Genomic DNA, 19,608 nt, shown 5'->3' on the forward strand with positions numbered 1-19,608 from the left:
TCATCACTATTTTACCAACTGCAATTAAATCTGTGCTCCTGGTAAAATTCAGTAAAAAAATAAAAATAAAAGTAATTCAGTAAATTAAAAAAATTCAGAAGAGGTTGAGATTACATGTTAACAATTTAATTTAACCACAAAATTCATTTTATCTGCCTGTGCAATGGTCAATAGAATATTAAGTATTCATTTATTTGTTTTTAAAAAACAAGAATGATTTGTCCCAGAAACATTTACAACCAAATTAGATTTAAAAAAAAATGAGATGCTACTATGTAGCATTCAGCAGCTAGTCAATATGGTGGATAGAGTATTATCCCTGGAGTTAAGGTAACTTGAGTCCATATTCTGCCTTAGATATTTGATAGCTGTGTCACAACTTTTGCCTCTTCAATTGCTGCTTCTGTAAAACAGAAAGAAAAATAGCACTCATCTCCCAGGATTGTTGTGTTCTTACATTGTCTAAGTATCTTCATGTACATTATCAAAAGTAGTTGAAAAGGTTAACTTCTGAAGTATTTCATACTCTGAACCTCAGTGATTATATATAGTTGTTAGTATGGCATCTCCCCCATCAGATTGGCAGCTCCTCTAAAGCAAGGCTTCTTAAATTTTTCCCATTCATGACCTCTTTTGACCTGAGAAATTTTTACATGACCCCAGATATATAGGTGTATAAAACAGGTATACAAATCTAACATTTGCTATTATTAAATCATAATTTCATGACTCTTGCATTCAGTTATGAGAACCCATATGGAATTGTGAACCACAGTTTAAGAAGTTGTCTTTTGCCTTTCTTTAAATATCCAGCACTTAGTACAATGTCCAACACTTAATAGATGCTTCATAAATGTTAGTTTACTGACTGACTTGATCACAGCCCTGCAAGACTGATCAATTAGTATTATTTCATTCCTCAGAGAAACACATGAGGTATTAAAGGACAACTAAAACATTCCGGGGCAGCAAGGTAGTATAGTAACTAGAGTACTAGGTCTGATGTCAGGAAGGCATCTTCCTGCTTTCAATCTGTCCTCAGACACTTACTAATTTTGTAAATCTGAGCCAATCACTTAATTGCCTCAGATCTGTAAAATGAGCTGAGGCAGAAAATGACAAACCACTCAGTCTTTATTTTTGCCAAGAAAACCCCAAATTAGAATACAAAGTGTCAGACATCACTGAAAACATTTTTGAATAACAATAACAAAAAAGGGCATTCAATGCTTTTAAGTGGCAGAGAGTAGAATGCAAGTTTCTTGATTTCTAATACTGAGCTTTTTTCTGCCATCTAATCACCTATTTCCCTTCATCCCTCAACTTGATTCTAAATATTCATTGCTACTATATCTGTTAACAGATTTGCATTTGAGGAATAAAGAAATAGCAATATAAGTTGTATAGGTCAATTTGAATTTTCAGAATTTTTTTTAATCAAAGTATTATTTTTATATTGTTTTCCTAAGAAGTTATTTCAATTTCTGGCTGCAGAATATTTGTTTTACAAAATACTTGTTCTGGGACATATATTTCTAAAAGACTTTTATCAATATCCATTAATATCAGATATTTAAGACTATTTATATATTTTCCTCACATTTTTTAGTTTTTCCACCTCTTTTACACTGTTCCCATCAAGATATGATATTGACTAGGAAAGGAATCCTTGGATTAATTCCTTTTCTTTGAGCCTATTATTATTGTCTTTAAGTCAGAAAGGCGTTATGTCTTGTTTTGTTAGCTCTCATATAAGGTTATGATATGAAATAGAAGAAACAAACTTATCATATGAATATACATATCTAAATGTATACACATATACATATTTGTATCATATGTGTATGTCTATATAGGTATATGTATGCATTGTTATTACACACACACATAATCAAAGTATTCTGAAAATCTTAAGCCTCAAAAATGCTAAAACCTTTGAAAGACATTTTTGTGTGATGTTTATATGTACATGTGCATATATTATATATAGTATATGTTTATATATTTACATATAATATATCTTGTATATGCTTTATTGAGAAGCAAACTATATTGTGTGTTATTGAATATATAATGCTTGAGTCCAAGCTCAGATTCATTCAGTTGGTTCTCAGCCAGAATTTCTATCCAGCCATCCACTGTTCCAATCTACTTGTCTCTGGAGCTGCGGTCAACATGTGATTGCTGAAATCTGGAGGTCAAGTACCTCATAGGCCTATGGTGGCTGGGTGAATAGCTTCACTGACCCATTATAAAACTGAGCTTTTATAGTCTATTAGAGCCCATGACAGCATGTAAATCAATCCTTTCAATCACTGGTACTTTAAGCATTTGTTAAGCATTTCATGGCATGCTTTGAGAATATCCTTAATGAAACATAATAGTCATATACCTGAGTGAAGTACTGATGATAGAGCCAATAGTGATGGGGGAAGCAGAAAATTCTGGGGTAAAATCCCCATTTGGCCAAATTGAATATGTGAATCCTACTTGTACAGCGGAGAAGTATGTGTGTATGTATGTGTGTGTGTATGTGTGTATTATATACATCCATATATCTATACATATATAGACATATTTCTGTATATTTGTGTTTGTGCATGTGTAGGTACATGTACACATATATTCAGAGAAAAAAACCAAAAGATTTATTGCCGAATACATTAAAACAGATTGAGTTTATTTACCTAAGTATATTCACTTCTCTTTTATGTGTATCAAACATTGCACATATTGTGAATTTTATAAAGACATTGATTTATAAATTCATCAAAATCAAACAATGGGAGCTATTGCATATATACTAAGTTTGCATTACACAATTACTGTATGCATAGATATCCTTAATGTTTTCATTTTTTTTACTCATTAATCATATGTATTTATTAAACACAACGCATCAAAGGAATCTACAATACTTAACCTTTCTTCTTTCTCCTTTGCCCAGGTTTTCTACAATTGTGACAAAATAAATAACAATTAGATATTCCCTGATATACAATATTATCATGAATAACATCTCTCTGCAATGTTTCCATGATCTAAAGTACTGCATCCTCCTGCCAAACAGAACACATGTGCACATATGCATGCAAAAAAACACAAGCAAAACTGTAACTAGGAATATCTTTGTGTCAGTAGGAGGAGGGCAGACTCCATCTGCATGGAAGCAATAGCAACTCCAAAACACCAGCACTTGTCAGAGTCCCTGATGAGGAACTTCAAGGGAAGTTGCTCAAAGGAAATCATGAGTTTACTTCTGGAAAGGATAAATCCAGAAAGAAGTAGGTCATCTGGTAATCTTTGTTCTCAGCTAATTATTCCTGATGCTAAGAGTGACTTTCTTCACAAATAGTCTAGTAAATGGGGCAAGTGACAGGAAGGTTTGGAGTGATTACTACTAGAGCAAAGAAATAAACATTTTGTGGGAAGGTGATTGAGAGTGGGTTTAAAGTCAACATATAACTCACCCACCCCCACTTAGAAAAAATAAGAAAGAACTCTCAAAATAACATGACAATTTTAAATCAGGAGGCACTTTGTATGTTTAAGATTGTCCTCTTACTTTTAATATCATTCTAGACCAATTCTTTATCTTTTTTTCACCGTAGAATAATACTGACATCCTAAATAGTTGTATGAGTTGGCCAAGCTCACACACACACACAAAAGGCTTGTTCAGCTATTGCTGACACTGATATTGAACAGAGATGAACTTAAATTAAAGTTGGAAGCAGTCTTAGAGATCATCATTTGTTCCTCTAGCCCCCATTCTCCACTGTTAATTCTCTGTACAAAGAAATAAAATCTAGGCATCCTGACTTCTAATATAGTACTCTTTCAATCAGATCATAGAAATTTGTCCCTCCCTCTGTTCTCACCTTCTTTTCCTCCCTTCATTTTTTTGACTGTGTGGTTTACTAGTTTAGCATTAAGTTATACACTATTATTAAAAAACTTGTCTTATTATCATGTCAAAACTCAATCCTTCACAAATTCTAATCCTTGCATACCTCCATGATCTCCCTCTCTATTTCAATTCACATGTTATTTCACAATGTTAGAAGTTTTATAACTTTTTTCCAAACCTTATTTAAGTGTGGTATCTAATCTTGTGTGCCTTCATAAATACAAGATTTTTTAAAATCCTTCCATTATTGACCCACTCCACAAAACAGCAATTCCAAACTTTTTTTCTTCTCTCTTCAAATACTTTATATAATTCTCTTATTGATCTCATCAGAGAACTTTACCACTTATTTTACTAAGAAAATAACTACCATGTGCTATGAGCTACCTATAAGCTACTTGGTCTCTCTTACTCCTAACATCTGCAAATATCTACATGCACATGATTTATGGTTCCTTGGCTCTAATCTTTGCAAAACAGGTGGCACTCTTTATCTCAATAAGGCCAAATTTTGCACTTAATTCCATTCCCTTCCATCTCCTAAGATTTATCCTTTCATTAGCTCATTCTTCTTCTTCCCTCTCTTCTTCCTTTTTTCCTCTTGTCTTTTTTCTACTTCTCCCCCTTCTTCTATTTTCCTATTTTTCCTTCTTCTCTCCTTCCTCCTCCACCCTTCTCTTCCTTTCCTCTTCCCTCTGAACTTTCTTCTAAGTAGAGAAGGAAAAAGAGAAGGCAGGAAAGGGGAAGGGGAAGGAGAAGAAGAAGGAGGAAGAAGAGGAAGAAAAGGAGAGAATAAGAAGGAGGAGGAAGAGAAGGAAGAGGGAGAGTAAAAGTAGCAATGGTATTAGGAGAAGTAGTAGTAGTAGTAGTAGTAGTAGTAGTAGTAGTAGTAGCAGCAGCAGCAGTAGCAGTAGTAGTGGTAGTAGTAGTAATAGTAGTTACTATTTTTAGTCTCCAAAAAGCTACTTTATATATGAAGTCCTTTTTATCTCTCCCATGTTCCCTAGCCTACCTTTAGAATTCCCTAGCATTTGGCTTAAAACACTGAATTATATAAAGCATTCTATTAACAGCTCTATAATAAGCCTGCAAAGGGCTAAATCACTTAATCCTACATGTACTAAGATCCTCATCGTGATTTGGCCAATTTCCTCTTCCACAACTTTCACCTCTCACACTTTTCCTTCCCCTCATCCTCCCCTCCACATCCCCACTTCTGATACCATTGCTTCTTTCTCCAAATAAGAACACCTAGATCATCCTTTAGAAGAGATAAGACATTCCTCTGTTTACTCTCTGGGACCATTTGTCCTTATCTTCCCTGAAGATATTTTCCTTCCTGACTTTTAAGTGCTCACCTACTTTCTTCATTTTTATTTCTATTTCTTTTTCTGAAAACTGGATATAATCACCACTATGATTGCCTTTGGAAATGGTGTGTTAATGTGCTGCATGTTGTTCCTTTTACCAACTTTGTGAATTTCCAATTCCAACTCACTTCCGTGACTCCCACTCCCTTTTATGTATCTAATATGCAGACTTTGAAATTTATGTTTCTTGAACTTTGCACAGTATTTAGCAACCAATAAGTGCTTAACAAGTGCCATTCATTCATTTAGTCAACTTGGTCCTAAAAGCAAGGGGCCACCCTCCTGAGACTTTTCTATAACTAAAGTAAAATTCAGGTCATTTAGGTTGGTTGCTATCCTTATTTGGTCAATGAGACATCATGTTATATAACCCCATATATTCTTCTGTGACTACTGACTTCCCTGAATTCCTTTAAGTCCAACTAAAATCTCATTTTCTACAGGAAACTTTTCCTAGCCCTTCTTAATTCCCATGTCTTCCCTCTTTTAATGATTCCCTTTTTATCCTGTTTATAGTTTATATTGTATATATGTGTTTGCATGTTATCTATCCTAATCAATTGTAAGTTCCTAGAGGGTAGGGACTGTCTTTTGCCTCTTTTTGGATACCTAACACTTAGCATAATTCCTGGAACGTAATACCTACTTAGTAAATTTTTGTTTAATTGTATTTATTGGAGTGAATATTGTTTATTGATTTTTTAATATCCAATCTGCTAGTTGACCCTTGATTCAAGTACTAGGAAGTCCAGGCCACATACTGAAATAGTTTCAATTAAAGGTTATTTAAATTTGTCAGTTTTGTTATTCTGCTCCTAATAGTAATGAGATATTTTTGGTGGACATTAACATGAGACATATAAATATTATAATGACAAATCCATGTAAATTTCACATATATGTACATATATTAGCATAAACACATATATACATTCAAATATATTATTCTTCTACATCTGAACTTTCAAGTGTTTTAATATATACTAGTCCATTTAGCTATACCATTCATTCCAACACAGTAAACAATAAAAATATATATGCTCTCTCCGAGGTTTCATCCTTAGTGTTTTTTTTTAAGAATTTACTTTCAAAATTATTCCTCATTAACAAATAAGTAATGATAACAATACACTTCTGAAGAGTCTAGAATTGACTTCTACTCCACCCATTCAATCTGGATGGCTCTGATACCCTGTGTTAGGGATTATCTATAGAGATTATACCAATTGCTCAATATATTTATAATAGTAGTACAATTTTGAGCAAATAAAATTTTAAGATATGAAATCCACCACCCCTACAGTGAACTTGATCTTGACTATTGCTCTTCAGTTATCTGACATGTATGGAATACCAATGTAATAGAGTATTGTTAATTTGAGTTGCAGAAGAATTAATATCCTTTCTGAGTGGAGGGCATAGGAATCCCTTTAATATCTCTTCATTTCTTTTGACATATTACATGGCCTCAGGCCCTGATGAAATTGGGTCATGAAAAAAATCTTCCCTTTTTTCCTAGACTCCAGTTAGATTCTCACTTCAGGTTTTTATATTGGCTATGACGAGGGGTGGTGCATATAAAGCCTTTTCTACTTGCCAATCTCATATTTCTCCCATATTTTAAGTTTTCTGACTATTTGTATCTAAGCCAATTACTTGTTCTCTCCATAGGAATTTCTTTATTCCATCTTTTTACTTTGGCATCATGTCAGATGGCCGATAGTAATCAAGCATCCTTAAATCATCTCCTCTCCCAGGATCTTCCTAGGTGATCACCTTCCATTTAGTAGGGGTCAAAAATCCTTTGAAATCAAAGCCTGGAACTTGAGCATAGAGACAATAATATTTGTTATTGCAAATTAACTGTCTTTGAAGAGTGAATCTATTTTTCTGCTGCCTCAATTCACTTTTGGCAATTTTCCAACAATTCTTGCCAAGTTAACTTATATTTCTCTTTCCTAGCATAATCTTTCACCTCTTCTTCTTGTCTGGCTGGAGTGGTGAACAAAAATCAGACAGTACTCCCCAATTCCTGTGACCTTTCACATTGGTATTTCAGTTATAGATACTTTCATATATATAGACACTTTCTTAATAAAAATAACTTCTTGAATCCATAGACTTTTAGAGTAGACAGAAAATATACTAGGCCATTGGAAACAGTAACTTTCTGCTCAGAGACTAAAGAAATAGAAGCTTCTGCCTTATACCCTACCCCATACACACACACACACACACACACACACACACACACACACATTTAACTTTACACATCACTGATTATTTTATCATAAAGATCTTGTGTCAAATGTCATTTAAAATCTTCATTTTAAAATTTATTAACACATTCAACCCCAAAAGTGGAGAGAAAGAGAAAGGTAGAGAGAGAGACAGACAGACAGACAGACATAGAGAGAGAGACCAGAGAGAGACAAAGAGAGAATAAATTACATTTGTAAACTAGCTTTAAAGTAAGAAAAGAGTGTTGTGTTCTTGTGTCTGGGCTGATGTTCTCTTTTATTTATTTATTTTTTTTGGTGAGATTTTTTTGGGTAGCTTCTTCAGTACTCCAATATATGTCTCTCTGCAGGTAATATCAACTTCAGATAGGTGAAATTTAAAAATCAACAACTGTATAAGGCAGTGATCACTGGCTGAAAGATTCCACTAGACTATTATGGAACTGAATTTTCATACTACTTTGGAATATCAAAGTCATATCTGAGTGGGCTTTTCAAGCATTTGTGCCTTATTAGTTTGCTAAAAGAAGTGGGGAAAGAGCGTGGGACTTTAAGTTAGAGTACCTTAATTCAAATCCTGCCTCTATATGGCTTTGAGCAAATGTGATTTGAGGTCCTTGGATCTCAGTTTCTTCATCTGTAAAATGAACACATTAGATTAGAAGGCATCTGAGTTTCTTAGTACCTCTAGTTCTATGACTTTATGATGATTGTAATTTAGCTTTAGGAAGGAAATGCCAGTCAAATACAGGAACTAAGAATGGAGATGAATGGTCAGGTGGGATTCCCCCTTAATTAAATTGAATATTTAAACACTGCAAGTGCAATAGGAGTGAATTTTATCTGTTAAACTATATCTGTTAAGTCCATTCAATTAATCTACCCAAAACAGCCACCAGATGGGGTGGTGATGTTAGATTAAGTAGTCAAGTAACCAGTCTTTTCAGGTACAGATAGATGTCTGATATCTAAAGACAGCCAGTCAAGATAGCATTTTGGGAGAGTGAGGTAATGGGGATGAGGGAATCAAAATTTAATAATGTAATTTTTAAATGGTAATCTAAATAACAATTATATTGTACTATAGAAGTGTTATGAAGATGAAATACTATATTAAAATCACAATTTTTAAAAATTGTGAGTATTTAATATTCCCTGATTTGTTTATATAACTTTTCTCACAATGAAACACAATTAACTCTTATCAATTTGTATCTGAAACCTCCAGAGCTTTATTTACAATTTGAAATGGGCCCTTTGCATTTATCTATTTGCCCTGCTAACATTGCTCTTTGAGACTTGAAACATCAGTAATGAACAGAAGAAGCAGTTGACTTTTGGTATTGGCTAGCTCTAATCTTTCTAATTACAGTACTCTGAAACAAAATATACAAATACAAGGAATCTCAGAGATTTTTTAGTTGAATTATTTCATATAACAGATGGCTCACATGTTAACCAGAAGGATTGTCTAAGAGTACATGATTAATCATAACTGGTACCTAGATCCCTGATTCTTTGAGTAGGACCCTATTACAAGACATTCTTTTTAGTTCCTTATTTTTCTCTTCCATATGTTCTTAAAAGTTTATCAATGTTTGGAAATTCTTTGTCCATGAGCCTTGCTTTCCCTTTCCCCAAATGATACTTATTCCTAGTTTATCCCTAATAGTCCAAATATATTTTTATCCAATAAAGAATACATGTATAATGTTTGGGGTTACCCTTATTTTGGAGTTTATTCAGAATCTAGCTCAATTCTTCAAAAGGATATCAGAAATATGGATATAAATATTTAACTAGATCTCAAAAAAATGTGCAATTTAATTTGCATTATTAACATTTTGCCTATTACTTTCTTGAATCTAGATAATCAACAAATCAGTAAATTAAGCCCTGACATATAACATTTTATTATTTCCAAGATATAAATCACTCAAAAAAAAAATAGTAACTGCTGCTCTTGAACCAATTTGAACTGGTGCCTCTGATTTGTATAGAAGATATGTGATTGTCATGTAAGATCATTAATTAGCAAATTAATGGTGAAATATGTAGAGTACAGTGGGTAAAGCATGGTATAGTAGGTAGAGTGTTACATTTAGAAGTGAAAACATGTTCAAATTCTACCTTTACTAAGTTTGTGAAATTTGTCACGTCACACCTTCTTTGAGCTTTGTTTTCCTCCTTAGGAAAATAATGGAATTTAACTTGATCTTTGATCATCCACATTTAAATCTATAATCCTATAATTCCATTTTGTAAATCATCTTTCTATACAGGATAAATATATCTCTCTTTTTGAGTATTTTAAACATTTTTAATTTCACAAAACTTAGCAGCTAGCTATTGAACATTTACAATAAGTTTTTCCCATAAAAATACTTACATACACTATAAATTATTATGAATTCTATTCCTTAATATCAGAATTAATACAGAAAATCATATTGTGATAACATAAACAAGATCTAACAATAATGACATCACAAAATGTTTTGCTTTACTTTTTAAAATTATATGTAAAAACAATTTTAACATTAAAAAAAATGATGTTCAAATTCTCTTCTTTTACCTCCCTCCCACTGAGAATGCAAGCAATTTCATATCGATTTTAAATGTACAGTACAATAAAACATATTTCCATATTAATAATGTAGTGAAAGAAACCACAAACCAAATAAAAAAAGAAAAATAATGATAATTTGAAAACTATTCTGTCTGCATTTAGAGTGAATCAATTTTTTTTCACTAGAGATGGATAGCATTTTTTAATAACAATTCCTTTAGGATTCTCTTCTATCATTATATTGCTGAAAATATCTGGTATTCATAGTCAATCATCATATAATATTGCTATTACTGTGTACATTGTTGTCCTTGCTCTTCTCACTTCATTATCAGTTCATGTAAGTTTTTTTCAGATTTTTCGGAAGGCATTCTCTATCATTTGTTTTAGAACATTCTTATTTTACCAAAATTATATGTCACAGTTTTTTAAGCCATTTCCCAACTGCTGGGCATTCCCTCAATTTCCAATTCTTTGGGCTACAAATCTAGATGGGTTAGTATTGGATCAAAGAGTGTGCATGTCTTTATAGCTCTTTGGGTATAATTCCAAATTGCTCTTCCAAATGGTTGAATCAGTTTACAACTCCACCAACAATGCATTGATGTCCCAGTTTTCCCATATCCCCTCCAACATTTGTCATAATTGTCAACTTGATAAATGTGAAGAAATATCTTAGAGTTGTTTTACTTTGCCTTTCTCTAACTGATAGTAATTTAGAATATTTTGTCATATGATTGTATGTAGTTCTGATTTTTTCATCTGAAATCTTCTTGTTCATATCTTTTGACCATGTATCTATTAGGGAATGACAGATTCTAATATTTTTTTTTAATTTTATTTTATTTAATAATAACTTTGTATTGACAGAATCCATGCCAGAATAATTTTTACACGACATTATCCCTTGCAATCACTTATGTTTCGTTTTTTCCCCTCCCTCCCTCCTCCCCACCCCCAGGATGGCAAGCAGTCCTATATATGTTAAATATGTTGCAGTATATCCTAGATACAATACATATTTGCAGAACCGAACAGTTCTCTTGTTGCACAGGGAGAATTGGATTCAGAAGGTATAAATAACTCGGGAAGAAAATCAAAAATGCATATAGTTCACATTCATTTCCCAGTATTCCTTTTTTGGGTGTAGCTTTTTCTGTCCATCATTTCTCCAATGAAACTCAGTTAAGTCTCTTTGTCAGAGAAATCCACTTCCATCAGAATACATCCTCACACAATATCGTTGTCGAAGTGTATAATGATCTCCTGGTTCTGCTCATCTCACTCAGCATCAGTCCATGTAGGTCTCTCCAAGCCTCTCTGTATTCATCCTGCTGGTCATTCTATATTCATCCCTCTCCATTCTTTCTCTCAGATATACTAGGTTTTCTTTGCCTCCTCATGAAATGTAGTACCCCCACTTTCCCTTTTTTCTAGTACAATGTCCTTTCCACATCTAGTTTCTAGAACAAGGTATACATGTATTCTTTATACATCTTTATAGCCGAAATATAGTTCCCAAGATTAATCTTTACCTTTTTAGATTTCTCTTGAGTTCTGTGCTTGTAGATCAAATTTTTTGTTAAGTTCTGGCTTTTTCATCAGAAATAGATGAAATTCGCTTATTTCGTTGAATGTCCATCTTCTTCCCTGGAAAAAGATGCTCAATCTCGCTGGGTAAGTTATTTTTGGTTGCATACCAAGTTCCTTAGCCTTTCGGAATATCATATTCCAGGCCCTTCGATCCTTTAATGTGGATGCTGCCAGATCCTGGGTGATCCTTATTGTGGCTCCTTGATACTTGAATTGGGTTTTTCTAGCCGCTTGCAGTATTTTTTCCTTTGCCTGAGGGTTCTGGCATTTGGCCACTATATTCCTTGGTGTTTTGATTTTAGGATCCCTTTCAGTAGGGGATCGATGAATTCTTTCAATGTCTATTTTACCTTCTGTTTCTATGACTTCTGGGCAGTTCTCTTTGATAATTTCCTGGAAGATAGTGTCCAGGCTCTTTTTTTCATCATACTTTTCTGGAAGTCCGATGATTCTCAGGTTGTCTCTCCTGGATCTGTTTTCCAGGTCTGTTGTCTTCCCCAGAAGGTATTTCACATCCTTTTCCATTGTTTGATTTTTTTGGATTTGCTTGACTGATTCTTCTTGTCTCCTCGATTCATTCAATTCCAATTGTTCGACCCTGATTTTCAGTGAGGTATTTTCTTCACTCACTTTTTTAAGATCTTTTTCTAGTTGTCCAATTGAGTTCTTTTGTTCTGTGGAATTTTTTTCCATTTCGCCAATTTTGTTTTCCAGTTCACCAATCCTATTTTTCAAGGATTTGGTTTCTTTATCCACTCTCTCTTTAACTGACTTCTCCAGGCTCTTTTGCCAAGCCTCCCTCTCCTTTTGCAGAGCCTCCCTCTCCTTTTGCAAAGCCTCCTTCTCCTTTTCCCATTTTTCTTCTAGCTCCCTTGTGAGAGCCTTTTTAATTTCCTCCATGAGATTCATCTGTGCTGAGGGACATATGGTCTCCTCCTTTGGGGAATCACCTGGGGACTGTTTGTTTTTAGTCTCCTCAGGGTTTGGAGTCTGCTCTTTATCTGTATAAAAGCTGTCCAGGGTTAAATTCTTTTTCAGTTTCTTGCTCATTCTGTCTATTTATCAAAGACAAACTATCAAAGAAACAGAAGGAAAAAAACCCCTTGAATGGAGGCTGCTTTCTTTGGGGGAGGGGCAGGGTATTCCTGAGGTATGGGTCCTACTGTGCTGCGGCGCCTGCGCGCTGAGATCCGAGCGCTCTGAGATCCGAGAGGGCTAAGACACTGTGGGGGAGGGGTGGCCAGGTCCCGAGAGACTCCAGCTGTTTGGGGTTGTATTCTTCACCCCCGGTGTTTTTAGCTTCTCTGCTGGGCTGCTGACTTGCTCCTGTAGCAAAGCTCTCCCCGCAGAGACGGCTGCGATCGCACCCCACCCCCTCTCCGCTCTACCCGGTTCTGAGCTGCTATCTGTGCTCTGGTTGCAGCTGCTGCTGCCCGCAGACTGCTTCCAAATACCGTCCCCGCCCTCGGGCAAAAACAGACCTTTCTTGACGTGTCTCAAGGATGGTTTCTCTTGGTAAGTAATTGTATGGTTTTTTTTCAATCGAGCATTAATTCAGAGGCATGAAATGAAATGAATAGTGAGAGAAAAACACGGAGGTTACACAGAAGTGTATTTCCTCTCCGCCATCTTGGCCGGAAGCAGATTCTAATATTTTGAATTAGTTTTATATATATTTGGGAAATAAGTTCTTTATCAGACAAATGTTCTCTATATAAATATATATTATATATTTCTTCCTTTTTTCTTTATTTTAACACACATTGCTTTATGAATCATGTAGAAAGAGAAAAATCAGAATAAAAGGGAAAAATCCTTGGAGAGATTAAAAAAAAAAAAAAACAGAAAAAAGAAGTGAATATAGCATATGTTGATTTACACTCAGTTTCCTTAGTTCTTTTTCTGGATGCAGATGGCATTGTCTGTCAGAGTCTATTGGGATTGCTTTGAATCCCTGAGAAGAATCAAATCTTTCATAGTTATTCATCATACATTCTTGCTGTTTTTGTGTACAATGTGTTCCTGGTTCTGCTTGCTTTGTTCAGCATTAGTAGATGTAAAGTTTTCCAGGCCTTTCTAAAATCAGCTTGTTTACCATTTTTTATAGAAAAATAATATTCCATTACCTTTATATACCACAACTTGTTCAGGCATTCCCCAATTAATGGACATCTGCTTATTTTCCAATTCTTTGCTACCACAAAAAGAGTTGCTACACACATTTTTGCACATGTGGGTCCTTTCCCTGCTTTGTGATTTATTTGGGATACAGGTCCAGCAGAGACACAGGTCAAAGGTTATGCACAATTTTATGGCCCTTCGGGCATAGTTCCAGATTACTCTCCAGAATGGTTCAATCCATTTCACAACTCCACCAACAATGCATTAATGTCAGAGAGAAAGAGAAAGAAAGAGAGAGAGAGATTTTTCCCTCTCTCTGTCTCTCTCTGTCTTTCTGTCTCTCTGTCTTTCTCTTTCTCGCTCTCTCTTATTTCCCCTCTCTCTTTCTACTTTTACTGTTTTGTTCCTTACCACTGTCTCCCCTAATTTACCCTCCCTTCTATCAACCTTTCTCATTTCTTTCCCCCCTTTTCCCTCCTGATTCTTGATAGGATAGAATAGATATCCATTCACAACTAAGTATGTATGCTATATACTTTTTGAGTCAATTGTAATGAGAGTAAGGTTCAAATGTTATATGGAACTACCACTCTCATCTTTCTCTCCCAGATATAAATTCTTTTTTTCTTTTATGTGGATCATTTCATCCATTCTAATTTTCCCTTTCCCCTTCTCCCCTTACATCCCATTTTCTCAACTTTTTAAAGATATCTTTCCATAATAGTCAGCTTATACTTATGTCCTCCTTCTAACTGCCATAATAATAATAACCTTTTTAAAAAATATGTCTTGTAAACAGTTTAACCTTACTGAATTTCTTTGATTTATCTTTCTTGTTTGTCTTTTTAGGCTTCTCTTGAATATTGTATTTGAAATTCATATTTTCATTTCAGTTCTGATCTTCCATGAGGAATGCTTGAAAGCATGCCATTTCATTAAACATCTATTTTTCCCCTGAGGGATTATGCTCAAATTTTTGGTAGATGGTTTTTGATTATAATCCTATTTCCTTTGTGTTCATGAATATCATATCCTAAGCCAGTGGTCCTCAAAGTGTAGTCGAAAGAATTGTTGGGTCTCTGAAACCCTTTCAGAAGTTCAACAAATTCAAAATCATTTTTTATTTCTAATATTGTAAATAGCTATAAGTATAAATATAAATCTTTGAACAGATCCTCGATAGTTTTTTTAACAACATGAAGATACTGAGAACAAAAGTTTGAGAACCACTGTAATCTAAGCCTTCTGATTCTTTGATGTAGAAACTACTAAATTTTGACTGTGGCTATATGATATTTGAATTTTTTTTTTCTGATTGCTTGCACATCTCTCACAATTGCATCAAGACCTTTAGGACCTACATAGTACATTGCAACAGCCAGTAAATGGTTTCATCTTTCCCAATTAAATGAAAAAATAATTATTAAAGTTCAATGCAAATCTTTGTATTAGATGCTTGGAATGGAAAAATGAGGAAGTCCCTTTCCTCAAAGATCACACATTATTATGTATGTTATTAAAGAATTAATCCTCAAAAAAAGGAAACTGAATATTAATATCATATGACATGTTAGAAAAAAAATTTAGTGAAAGAGAATGTTAAACAAAATCAATTCTCTTGTTGATTTCTATCTTACTTTCTAACTCACAATGTTGTTGGGAACACTTATATAAACCTTAAACCATACAAATATAAACTATTATTACTACTAGATCTATTGTTACCTGAAAGATTCAACAAGTCAAATCAACAAAAATTGATAGAAGTAGAATTCCTCTTAGATCTCTTCTTAGAATCATGTGCCTCCTCAAGAACATTCTGCTTCACTGACAAGTAGTAGTATGAAACTGTCTGCTACTGGCAGTAAATTTTGAATTATTTTGCTTATTCATGCTTGAAACATAGGAGCTTATGCCCAGACTCCCCAGGACACTTGCCAGCTCTGATGACTTGAATATTTAGTATCTGAGCAGATCTAGAAGTATTTCTTACTTCATTTCTGACTATTTCTGACTTTAATTTTTCTAAATACTAAACATAAACTCCTTCAGTCAACTAGTCAACAAACATTGATTAAATACTTGCTATGTGTGAAACATTGTGCTAAATTCTGGGACTACAAATTCAAAATATTTTTCAAATATACTATTATCACCACAACTGGAAAAAATAATTTTTTGCTATCATTTATTCATATATGTATCCCTCTACCTATCTGTTTTATGAGTCTTTAGGAATCAAGTTGTGATAATGAGAGATACATAGAATGAGGAAGGACATATTATTATTTTTTTTTGAACTCTTCCTTCAGCAGGAATGGATTAATCTTAAACATAAGCTAAAAAAAAAAAAAATTCAATAATGAAAATACCCTTACCAAAACTTTGCTTATTCCTCTCATGGACTCATTTTTTTGTTGATAGGAATAATTCTAAAGTGAATCCCAAACTCAAATTCCAGGTTTATGTAATCTAGTATCATTATCCTGTTAGAACCATTCCCAGATTGGCTTCCGCTGATCAAATTTTTCATCTCACTGGACAAATGAGAGTTTATGAAGACAGAGAGATTATATTTCTGTTTTTATAAGTCTTAAATTATCTATCTTTACAATTTAGTATTTATCTAGTCATCATAAATTTACAATAGTTAAATGATAACTAAACTTAAAGTAACAGAGATGTAGAAAAAAGTTTTGTTGAAATACAATAAGAATTTACATAAAAACATCAAAATTTAAATAAACAAATGGATTATTTTTAATATGATAAATAGTATCTGAAATCAAGATTTAGAATTATTTTTAATGCAGAAAAGCTTCAGGCTTTTTCAATAAGATTGGGGTAAAACAAGGATTTTCAATGTTACCACTATTATTTGACATAACTCTAAACAGGGTTGCTTTAGCAATTAATGAAGAATAAGAATTTGAAAGAATAAACACAATGAAGAATCAAATTATTGCTTGAAGCTAAATGCTTCAAATACAAATTAAGTTAAACAATAACTTTATTCATAATTAATCAGGAACAGAATATAAAATAAACACTAAAATGTATTGCATTTCACCAAATTGCAAAAAAAAAAAAAAAAAAAAAGCAACAAAAAGAAATAGAAAAAAATTCTTCAAAATACAGAATACAAAATATTAAGTACCCTATCCTCTAGAACATACCACGTATTATATGACTATAACTACAAAGCATTTTCTTTAGAAAAAAAGGAAAGATAAATCATTAGAGAAATTTGGGTTTTTTTTGCAAAATAAAAAAGCAAAAACACAACAATAATTAGGAGAAATATAGAAAACAGTGTGGGACTAATTAAATTTAAAAGAACAACTCATACTAAATAGCACAATAAGCTCCAAAATGATGTATGTCTTAGTTATTAAAGACCATGTCATAAATTGCCAGTGAATGGAAGGATGTATGGATAGAAGAATTCTTGACCAAGCAAGTTATAGGGGCTCTCAGGAGAAAAAAAAAGAAGTGAAAATTTAAATGTTATAAAATTGAAATTATTTTACACAAACAAAATTAAGAGGAAAATAGTTGATGGGGAAGAAGCCTGAACATAATAAATTTGTAATATTACATCCCACCTACTCCCCCTTTGTATACATAAATGCTCATAGTTACTGTTTTTTTTTAATTTTTAAAACAATAATAATTAAATTTGTTATTTAAAAAGGAAAAAAGAAGAGAATGAAAGCAACATGTAAAAAGTTGACACCTAATAAAATATACTAATGAAAAGAGGGAAAAAAATATTCTCTAGTAAATAGAAGAATTGCTTGCAATTCTTACCACTCCAATGCTATAAATCCAACCTTTGGTGTTCCTACTGTTTTATATATAGCACATATCAGCTTTAGTTTTCTGATAGATTATTGAGACAATTTCCAAAATGAGACTCACTTCCTTGTAGACCTTTGAAATAGTCTCAGATCCCTTTCTTTCTGTCTGACCAGTTCCATTGCCTTCTCTTCCACAATTTCTTAGCAAAGTAAAAGGAAGATTGGAGAGAGACTTTTTAGGCTCTCTCCAAAGTCTTTCTCACCAAAGTCAGATCTTTCCAGAATAAGTCACAATAAATTTGACTTGTATGAAAACCTTAGTATAATTAACAAAGTAAATAGTGTGATCATTAAGAAAATGATCACAATTATTCTAGTAGCCTAAATATTCATCCCAGTATATCATTCTAAATAATATAAAATCACAGCAAATACAATAAACATTGTAATGTACAAGCATCACTTGACCAACTGCTTTAGTGAAAATATGTCTAAGTTAGGAAGGACATCTCAAGAGTATGTATGTCTATATTTAATGCAAGCCACCAATCTTTTATTATTCAATATCTTTTATGTTCCAGGCACTGTAAGCGTCAGAGATAATAAAGAAGACCAAAAAATAAAATTCCTGCCCTCTAGAAGCTCAGTCTAATAGGTAAAATTGTATACAAACAACTATGTAAATTATATATTTATACTTATGGATCTAGATAGATAGATAGATAGATAGACAGATAAAAGTCGGGAGGACTTGAGTTCTAATGTGACTTCAAACACTTGCTAGTATGACATCAGGCAAATCACTTAATGCAATTTTCCTTTGTTCTTCATTTATAAAAGGAAGTAGAAAAGGAAATGGCAAACCACTCTAATATTTTTTGCCAAGCAAACTCCAATGGGATCACAGAGAGTTGAACAGGCTTGAAATAACTCAACAAATATATTTGATTATATACACATGTATAACATGTCATTTGTGCATATGTATGTATATACATAATTGGCAGTTAAAGTGGCAACTATAAGATGCAATAGAGATAGCTGTGGCACTAGAGTCTGAAAAATTGGGTTCAAATACAGTCTCAGACATTTACTATCTATAGTACCTTGAGTAAATGAATAATTTCAGTTTGCCTCAGTTTCCTCATTTATAAAATGGTAATAATGTTAACACTTACCTCCAGGGTTGTTGTAATCAATGATGAAACAAGAAATTTGTATTATGTATTATGCCTGATTATTATTATTATTATTTTGATATAATTTTGATTTAAATTTGATATTATTTTGATATAATCTTAGAAGAAAAATGCTCAGATTAAAAAAAAATATATATTAGTAAGGGCTTTTCATAGGGGATGACCTTCTGAGAGTCAGAAAAGTCCAGGAAGACAATAAATAGAGTTGAGGAATGAGAGGGTCCAAGTTTTGGAGAATAGTTAAGAAAAATGTCTAGAGTCTGCAGGAGTATTATATGGGAACAGGAAAGTGGCCATAGTAATTAGATAGAAAAATTTATGGGAAAGGCATTAAAGATAGTAGTACTAGAATTACAAAGCACAAAAAGATTGGAAAGGGATAGATTATGAGGGCTTCAAAAGCCAAAATAAGAATAACAGCCAAATGATTCAAATTTGCAATACAATAATGTATTCTGAAGCATTGATATACATGAAAATAAACAGCAGTATAGTGCTATGTTACAGCTAATTGTAGATAGAATACATAGAACTGTTACATAATCAAGTACAAAAGATTTTTTTTTTTTGCTGCATCATGTAAAAAATGCAATAATTAACATGCAGCTAAATAAAACTAGGAATGCTGGTCCTAAAGTCAGGAAGACCACAGTTCAAATTTATCCTCAGATATTTGTTAGCTGTGTCATTCTAGGCAAGTCAATTAATCACTATCTAACTCAGTTTCTTCAACTGTAAAATAAGGATAACAATAGCATTTCCTCAAAGGATTAATAGAATAATACTTGTAAAGCACTTAGCATAGA

General features: G+C 33.1%; 1 protein-coding gene and 1 long non-coding RNA gene across 2 annotated transcripts in view; one reads left to right on the forward strand and one right to left on the reverse strand.

The window, feature by feature from the left end:
- Positions 1 to 19,608, forward strand: part of CNTNAP4 (contactin associated protein family member 4) — a 630,591-nt gene that overhangs the window by 26,187 nt on the left and 584,796 nt on the right. The window lies entirely within an intron of this gene.
- Positions 111 to 16,355, reverse strand: LOC127561481 (uncharacterized). The gene is made up of 3 exons (XR_007953490.1): positions 15,529 to 16,355; positions 8,085 to 8,157; positions 111 to 403 (listed from the first exon to the last, which is right to left on the reverse strand). It is a non-coding gene; the product is annotated as an uncharacterized LOC127561481 (long non-coding RNA).

Source organism: Antechinus flavipes, chromosome 1, assembly GCF_016432865.1.
Source record: "Antechinus flavipes isolate AdamAnt ecotype Samford, QLD, Australia chromosome 1, AdamAnt_v2, whole genome shotgun sequence".
NCBI classification, from domain to species: domain Eukaryota; kingdom Metazoa; phylum Chordata; class Mammalia; order Dasyuromorphia; family Dasyuridae; genus Antechinus; species Antechinus flavipes.